General features: G+C 44.8%; 1 pseudogene; it reads left to right on the top strand.

Moving 5' to 3' along the window:
• Window positions 1-1,445: 1,445 nt before the first annotated feature.
• Window positions 1,446-1,558, top strand: LOC144493237 (U2 spliceosomal RNA; annotated as a pseudogene).
• The last annotated feature ends 7,611 nt before the right edge of the window (window positions 1,559-9,169 follow it).

Here is a 9,169-nt window from a genome sequence, read left to right as displayed (position 1 = left end):
AGCAATTGACAAAGATATAATTGTTTTACAACAATTTTAGTAAAATTCATTGCGTAATCCTGTTAGCTTTAACCTTAAGTGAGTTTTAGCACCTCTATCCATCTGTGAATTTGAAAACTTGCAAAAAGCCCCTCTTGGACTCCTAATTTTGTTACAGTCTGGGTAGGGATTGATAACTTTTTTTGTAAAGTAGATGAAATTTGAAATTTCAGGTATGTACTCAAAGAATACAGCCACATGATTCTACAGTTTTAAACAAATAGAAGATAAACAAACATAAGTTTTTTTTGCTAGACAAGAGCCAACAAAATAAATAATCAATACTATCTATCTTAAACTTCATCATTCAGAATTAAGATGAGGAAAACATGAATTAACAGGCAATTTTTGTTGAATGCCCCATAAATGGAATATTAAATCGTAACAGATCCCACAATGTTTAAATTAGCGACCTATACAGATAGCAGTGATCACTGTGAGTCTCAAAAATTTTTGAAACCTTATCTTTCTCATGAGGGATTTCAGCTCCTCCCCCACTCAGAGAATATAACCTCTGATTTCCCTTAAAAAGCTGCTCCAACTCAGATTTCCAGCATTAATCACCAGCATGATCTCAGGTCTCCAGCCAACAACTGCTGCCCATTGGCCTTTCTTTGCATCAAATGTCAGCTTCACAGAGTAGGCAGCTATATTTCAGCTTCACTGAACTGACAATGGCTCTACAGCTGATCTGAACCCTAATTCGCAGCTGCACTGAGCAGCAACTGCTCTTGGTCTTTTCTGAGCATCAAACTCCTCTGGAGCATGGAGTGAACAACATCACTTTAGCACTCAGCACATGGAGCTGGCCCCCTTCTTCATCTGCTCCCTACTGTCACGTGGGCTCTCTTTTGCATCCATCACCTACCCCTGTGGTCAGGTTCTTGTAACATATAACCTATCACATGAGCAACTTTCATGCCAAACACTGGTCCTCTGGTCGGGGTTTCTTTCAAAACAGATGTTTTAAGCCAGCTATCGTGTACGCACAGCCTGTTCCCCTACTGCTCTCTATCCTTACAATATAATGTTATTACATTTGATAATATGTTTGAACATGAGAAGGAGTGTCACAAACCAACAGCCTTCACTTGAGTAGAAGGAAGAATGCACTGATTTTTTAAAAATAATATAAAATTACATCTCCACAAAAGATAAAATAGGCTCAGAATTAAAAGCAAAAGTTGTAGACTTATAAGAAACAATAGGCCATAGCCGAGCTTAGAAGTGCAGTGAAAAGAAAAAGAATGCTTGAACAACAAAATAAACAGCAAAAAATGTTATAAATATATTAAGAAAGGAACATATTATGGGTAAAGTGGACCTTTTAAAAACAACTGCAGGAAGATTCCCATGAGCAAGGAAATTGCTGAGTTATTAACTGGGAACTTTGTAATCATTTGCACATCGCTTCTCGGCCTTTTGGCTAAGATCAAGTGTAGTATGGATAGGATGCTGCACTTGGTTGAGGTCATTAGGTTACATTGAAGCTTCATATGTTTCATATGAAGCAATATTTAAAAGCGGCATCTCGGCCTTTTGGCTAAGATGCAAATGAGCTCAAGTCTTGGAGGAGGAACCTCCCCCTTCTCCAATCAGCTTGGCTCATGTAGATCAGGCCCAGGACAGGGTGATTTGGTCGCTCGCCCTGTCTTGTCAGCCTGGATCGGAAATGTCTCAACTTGTTGAGACTTTGAATTGGATTTGATTTGATTGAATTGGAAAAGTATAAAAAAAAATTTGCACAGTGGACGGAATGCCAGGGTGAAAGGGAACTGAAAACATAAGAGAAAGGAAGATATTCAATTGTGTTTAATTTACATTTGTAATGGAAAAAATACTGGGACACAGTGTGGACAAATATCAAGATCCTGATTGTTTTCATACTCCAGAATTAAAAGACACAAGATTGGATTGTTCTTTCGGATTGGGAAATTATAAATATCGCTCCTGTATTTATAAGAACAGGAGGCAGAAGCTGGGTAAGGACAGACCTCTTCGGTTAGCGTCACTATTAGGAAAGTTACTGGACGGTGTGATAACAGTCAGGGTGAACAGTCAGGGAAATATAATCTGATCCAATAGGATTGTCATGGAGTTGTAAATGTTCGATAATGTCTGAGTAAACTAGTTCAATTTATTGAGGAGGTCATGTATCTGTGGATGGGCAAGTCTGCATGGATCTTGTTTATAGGGTGCGGTTGATAAGATTCCACATAAAAAATAACTAATAATAATGAATTGGAGGTAATCTTGTGACATAGTTTGTAATTGAGGAGGGGGCAGAGATTAAGAATAAAGAATTTCTTTCATGGATGGCAGGATGTGACAAGTCAAAGAATTCTGCATTGGGTCTACAACTATTTGCCATAAATTGATGATGATGAAATAGAGAATTGGATGAACCAGTTTGTACTTGATGAAAATTAAGAGACACTGGGGGCGGTTTTACCATTGCGTTGTGCCCGTTTTCGGGCATGATGCAGTGGTAAAGGGGCCATAAAGTGTTAAGCGTGATAGACATCGGCTTTTGCAGCCGACGCCATTTTACGAGCGTTGGATATCCGGCACGTTCAGCCTCTCAGAAAATGGGCAAGAGGCAGGTTAATATATTTAAATTTATTAAAATGGGTATTTGCATCTGTTTAGCAAGCCTGGCGCTCAATCCCCCCTTTATGACCTCGCCGGAAAACATTCTCACCGGCGAGGAATAGACATGCTCTCCATGAACGGGGAACAGTTGATTTGGCCTCGCCGGTGGAACCAGAGACCATTAAGGCCCCCTGTGCCGCTTCGGCAGTCCCAGACTGGCAGTGCCAACCTGGCACCTCGGCAATGCCAATCTGGCACCTGGGCATGGGTGGGGTTAAGAACATAAGAACATAAGAAATAGGAGCAGGAGTAGGCCATCTGGCCCTTCGAGCCTGCCCCGCCATTCAACAAGATCATGGCTGATCTGAAGCGAATCAGTACCACTTACCCGCCTGCTCCCCATATCCCCTAATTCCCTTATCGATCAGAAAACTATCTACCCGTGATTTAAACATATTCAACGAGGAAGCCTCCACCACTTCAATGGGCAGAGAATTCCAGAGATTCACTACCCTCTGAGAGAAGAAGTTCCCCCTCAACTCTGTTCTGAACCGGCCCCCCCTTATTTTGAGGCTGTGCCCTCTAGTTCTGGTTTCCCTTCTAAGTGGAAAGAATCTCTCCACCTCTACCCTATCCAGCCCCTTCATTATCTTATATGTCTCTATAAGATCACCCCTCATCCTTCTAAACTCCAATGAGTACAGACCCAATCTGTTTAATCTCTCCTCATAAGCTACACCCCTCATCTCCGGTATCAACCTGGTGAACCTTCTCTGCACTCCCACCAAGGCCAATATATCCTTTCGCAAATAAGGGGACCAAAACTGCACACAGTACTCCAGTTGCGGCCTCACCAGTGCCTTGTACAGTTGCAGCAAGACCTCCCTGCTTTTATATTCTATCCCCCTCACGATAAAGGCCAACATTCCATTAGCCTTCTTGATCACCTGCTGCACCTGCAGACTGAGTTTTTGCGATTCGTGCACAAGGACCCCCAGGTCCCTCTGCACATTCGCACGATGTAATTTTTCTCCATTTAAATAATATTCCAATTTACTATTATTTCTTCCAAAGTGGATAACCTCACATTTGCTAACGTTATATTCCATCTGCCAGATCCTCGCCCACTCGCTCAGCCTATCCAAATCTCTCTGCAGACTTTCCGCGTCCTCCACGCAATTCGCTTTCCCACTCACCTTCGTGTCATCAGCAAACTTGAATACCCTAGATTCAGTCCCCTCCTCCAGATCATCTATGTAAATGGTAAACAATTGAGGCCCCAGCACCGATCCCTGCGGCACGCCACTGGTCACCAACTGCCAACCAGAAAAGCACCCATTTATCCCAACTCTCTGCTTCCTGTTAGATAGCCAATCCCCAATCCACGCCAATACCTTACCCCTAACTCCGTGTACCCCAATCTTCTGCAGCAACCTTTTGTGAGGCACCTTATCGAACGCCTTCTGGAAATCTAAAAACACCACATCCACCGGTTCCCCTCTGTCAACCGCACTAGTGACATCTTCATAAAAGTCCAGTAGATTCGTCAAACACGACTTTCCCTTCATGAATCCATGCTGCGTCTGCTTGATCGAACCATTCTTATTCAGGTGCTCTGTTATTTCCTCTTTAATAATGGACTCGAGCATCTTCCCAACTACGGACGTTAAGCTAACCGGCCTGTAGTTACCCGCCTTTTGTCTACTTCCTTTTTTAAACAGCGGCGTAACAGTAGCTGTTTTCCAGTCAGCCGGCACTACCCCAGAGTCCAGCGAATTTTGATAAATTACTACTAACGCATCTGCTATTACCTCAGCCATTTCTTTCAGTACCCTGGGATCCATTCCATCCGGACCCGGGGACTTGTCTACCTTCAGTCCTATTAGTCTACCAAGCACCACCTCCTTAGTAACAGTAATTGTATTAAGGACCTCCCCTCCCACCAACTCTCGATCTCTAATACTCGGCAAACTATTTGTGTCTTCCACCGTGAAGACCGACACAAAGAACTTATTTAAAGTCTCAGCCATTTCCTCGTTTTCCACTATTAAATCCCCCCTCTCATCTTCCAAGGGTCCAACATTCACTCTAGCCACTCTATTCCTTTTTATATACTTGTAAAAACTTTTACTATCATTTTTTATATTTTGAGCTAGTTTAGTTTCATAATCTATCTTTCCTTTCTTAATCACTTTCTTAGTCGTTCTTCGTTTTTCTTTAAAGCTTTCCCAATCCACTAATTCTCCACTATTTTTGGCCACTCCGTACGCATCTGATTTTATTTTAATACTCTCCTTTATTTCCTTCGTTATCCACGTCCGGTTATCCTTTTTCTTACAGTCCTTCCTTATCACCGGAATATATTTTTGCTGAGTACTTAAAAAAATCTCCTTAAAAATCCTCCACTGTTCCTCAGCTGTCCTACCTACCAGTCTGCTCGCCCAGTCTACATTAGCCAATTCCACCCTCATCCTATCGTACTCCCCTCTGTTCAAGCAGAGGACACTGGTTTGGGACCCTACTTTCTCACCCTCCATCTGTATCAGAAATTCCACCATATTATGATCACTCATCCCAAGAGGATCCTTCACAAGAAGATCCTTAATCCTACCTGTCTCATTGCACAGAACCAGATCCAAGATAGCTCGCTCTCTCGTAGGTTCTGTAACATACTGTTCAATGAAACAATCCCGACAGCATTCCAAGAACTCTTCCTCAAGCCCTCCACGTCCAATTTGAGTCGACCAATCAATATGTAGGTTAAAATCCCCCATGATTATTGCCGTTCCACTTTTGCACGCATCCATTATTTGCTTGTTTATAGCCCTCCCCACCTCTAAGTTATTATTTGGGGGCCTATAGACCACGCCTACCAGTGTCTTTCTCCCCCTACTATTCCTTATCTCCACCCACAACGATTCCATGTTTTGCTCCTTAGAGCCTATGTCGTCTCTCACTACCGTCCTGATATTATCCTTTATTAACAAAGCTACCCCACCTCCTTTTTCTACCTGTCTATCCTTCCTAAATGCCTGATAACCCTGTATATTCAGTTCCCAGTCCCGGTCACCCTGCAACCACGTTTCTGTGATGGACACTAGATCATATTCATTTGTATGGATTTGTGCCATCAACTCATTTACTTTGTTTCGAATGCTTCGTGCATTCAGGCAAAGTGTCTTTATGCCAGCCTTTATCTGGACCCGGTTTGTTGAAGCGCTACTAACATCTCCCAAGCCCTCTCCTCCTTTAGCTAGTTGTTTATTCACTATACTCCTGGCATTAGAGTAGACACCTCTCAATCCTATGGTCTGACCTCTCCCCTTCTCTGTTCCCAGTCCACCTGCCCTCTTGCACTGCCTATAACCCTTCTCTGTTTGCGAGCTACCTTCCTCACTCTCAGTCACGTCGCTTTGATCCCCTCCCCCCAACCTATCTAGTTTAAACTCTCCCCAGTAGCCTTAGCCAACCTTCCTGCCAGGATATTGGTCCCCCTGGGATTCAAGTGCCACCCGTTTTTAGTATACAGGTCACACCTGCCCCTAAAGAGGTCCCAATGGTCCAGGAACCTGAATCCCTGCCCCCTGCACCATTCCCTCAGCCACACATTCATCCTCCACCTCACTTCATTCCTTTCCTCACCTACCCGTGGCACAGGCAGCAATCCCGAGAATACTACCTTTGCTTTCCTCCTTCTCAGCTGTCTCCCTAATTCCCTATACTCTTTTTTCATGTTCCCTTCCCCCTTCTTACCCACATCAGCGGTACCAATATGTACCGCTACCTCCGGCTCCTCTCCCTCCCACCTCAGGATTTCTGGGACTCGCCCAGCGACATCCTGGATCCCAGCCCCAGGGAGGCAGACCACCATGCGAGACTCCCGCCTGCCTCCGCAAAATCGCCTGTCCGTCCCCCTTACTGTCGAGTCCCCGATTAACACTGCCTTCCTCCTCCTTTCCTTAGCCCTCTGAGTTACAGGGCCGTACTCCACCCCGGAGACACGGCCACTGCTGCTTCCCCCAGATGGGCTGTCCCCCCCAACAGTACTCAGACAGGAGTACTTGTTATGTAGGGGCACTTCCACCGGGGTGCTCTCAATCACCCGTGTTTTACCCTTCCTGGCTGTCACCCACTTGGCCTCCTCCCGTGGCCCTGGTGTGACCACCTGATGATAGCTCTTGTCTATCACCTCCTCATTAATGATGGGTGAGGCAAATGGGGCAGGACCAGTGGGGTAGGGCGAAGCGGGGGAGGGGCTAATGGGGGAGGGGCTAATCAGGAGAGGCTAATGGGGGAGGGGGCCTCCTGCCACTCTGCAGGGATCAATGGGAGAGAGAGAGGGGGCCCATTGCCATTCTGCAGCAATCTTTGGAGGGAAGGAGGGAGAGGGGCCTGCTACAACTCTGCAGTGATCAGTGTGGGGAGGAAAGGAGACCCGGCCTGCTGCCACTCTGCAGTGATCGGTGGGGGGGAGGGTGGTCTGTCTGCAATCAGTGGGGGGAGGGTGGCAGGTATCCAATCGGTGGGGGGAGGGTGGCGGGTCCGTGATCGGTGGGGGAGAAGGGATCTGTGATCGGTCTGGTCAGCAGGGGCTGCATCTCAGGCTGTGGGCCCCTGCGATTGCAGGAAGGGGAGCTCTTTCAGGCAGCCATCACCAGCAGGGCCTGACAGCTCTCTCTTGCCAGTTAGACCCCTGCCACTGCTAATGCGCATGTGCAGCATCAGATGCCTCCACATGCGCACTACCTCTCTCTGCAGTCTTTCGGGTGCGTTAAGCCCTGCCCACCGGCTTCTGCAGCGCAATTCTGACGCGCTCAAAGTTTTGCAGGCAAAGTGCGTATGGGAGAGGCCTAAAAACAGGCCTAAAAGTCGGATCTAAAACTCCCCCAGTTTCAAGTCTGCCCAGCACTTAGAATAAAAATGGTAAAATTGCCTCTACTGAGTTGTGTCTATGAGAGGAGACAGTATTAGAGTGACACAGATAGACTAAGTGAGTGAGCAAAACCATCACAGATGGAATTCAGAATGTGGAAGTTCGAGGCCTTCTGATTCATATTTATTTATTTAGTGAATGAATAGTGTCTTCCTGTCCTGCTATGTTGAGTGCGGTTAGGCCTCCGCTGAGCCTGTGGATTGGACACTCTCCAATGATGTGGTGCATAGGGGCTGGCACTAATGCCCCACCTGTGCAGGTTTGCCAAGCAGGGACTGTGACTGCTCCTGAACCGATTGAGGGTGGACCACTCTTTCCCTGGAAGGTTGAAACCAGGTGGCTGTTGGGTTGGGTTTGTCATGTCCAATGATTTCTATTCATTTGTCCAGGTGGAATTGCATTGCAGTCCTGTGTGGAAGGACTTTTCCAGATTCAAACTGAAACATTTGTTTAATGGTGAGAATGTAGGAGCTGCCTTGGAGCAAAGAGATGTGTCAATCCAGGTAGAGAAACCATTCAAATTTAATGAACATTTTCATAAAGCAATCAAAAAGGTGGAAGGAATATTGACCTTTAAATTAAGAGGGAAGGAATGCAAAACAGAGAGAGTGCTGAGTCAATTGTACAGAACCTTGGTCTGACTGCATCTGGAGGATAATATTCTGATCTGCACATCACACCACAGGAAATATAAATGGACATTGGAGGGGGTGCAGTGCTTGTCAGAGTGCTTTTTGGAATAAAATGTGAAATCATGAAGACAGGTTGCATAAAATGTACGTATTTCCTTGAAATGATAAAGATATTTGACAAGATAGATGCAGACTAACTATTTTCTGGTACTCGTTATAGTCTTGCTAACATTTTGGAGCTATGTTATAATCTGGAACTCACTATGTTCAATCTAGCACTGTATGTTTAGATACTGAATCTAAGTATTGCAGGAATAGTTGGAGGAAGCCAGTTTATCACAGCAGAGAATTTAATATTTACAAGATTACAACCAGTTCTGGATACAGATTACTAACTTCACAGATTTAATTGTGGAACATTAAATAGATAGGGCTACACAAAATGAAACATTGTGTAATTCTCAAATAAAACTCTGAAGCTTAGTAGCATTGTAATTATTAAGACTTACAGCAAAGACTTGAGCCTGAGATTGACTGAATTATATCATTAAAGTTGAATCCAGTACAATATTCTTATATTTCCAAGATAGAAACATAGAAAAACTACAGCACAAACAGGCCCTTTGGCCCACAAGTTGTGCCGAACACATCCCTACCTTCTAGACCTACCTACAACTCTCCATCCTATTACGCTCCATGTACTCATCCAGGAGTCTCTTAAAAGACCCTATTGAGTTTGCCTCCACCACCACTGACGGCAGCCAATTCCACTCGCCCACCACCCTCTGTGTGAAAAACTTGCCGCTAACATTTCCCCTGTACCTACCCCCAGCACCTTAAACCTGTCTTCTAATCACTCATCTTCTCTGAATGGAGCCTGACAATATGGTATTGCAATCCATTTCTTGAATTCAAGTAAGCCAAGAATGTTGACAACAAAAAAAATCTGAATTGTATTCAAGAAACCTTTTGC

The sequence above is a fragment of the Mustelus asterias genome, chromosome 4 (genome assembly GCF_964213995.1).
Source record: "Mustelus asterias chromosome 4, sMusAst1.hap1.1, whole genome shotgun sequence".
In the NCBI taxonomy this organism is placed as follows: Eukaryota; Metazoa; Chordata; class Chondrichthyes; order Carcharhiniformes; family Triakidae; genus Mustelus; species Mustelus asterias.
Note: the sequence above shows the minus strand (reverse complement) of the source record. Positions and strands in the feature narration are given on the sequence as shown.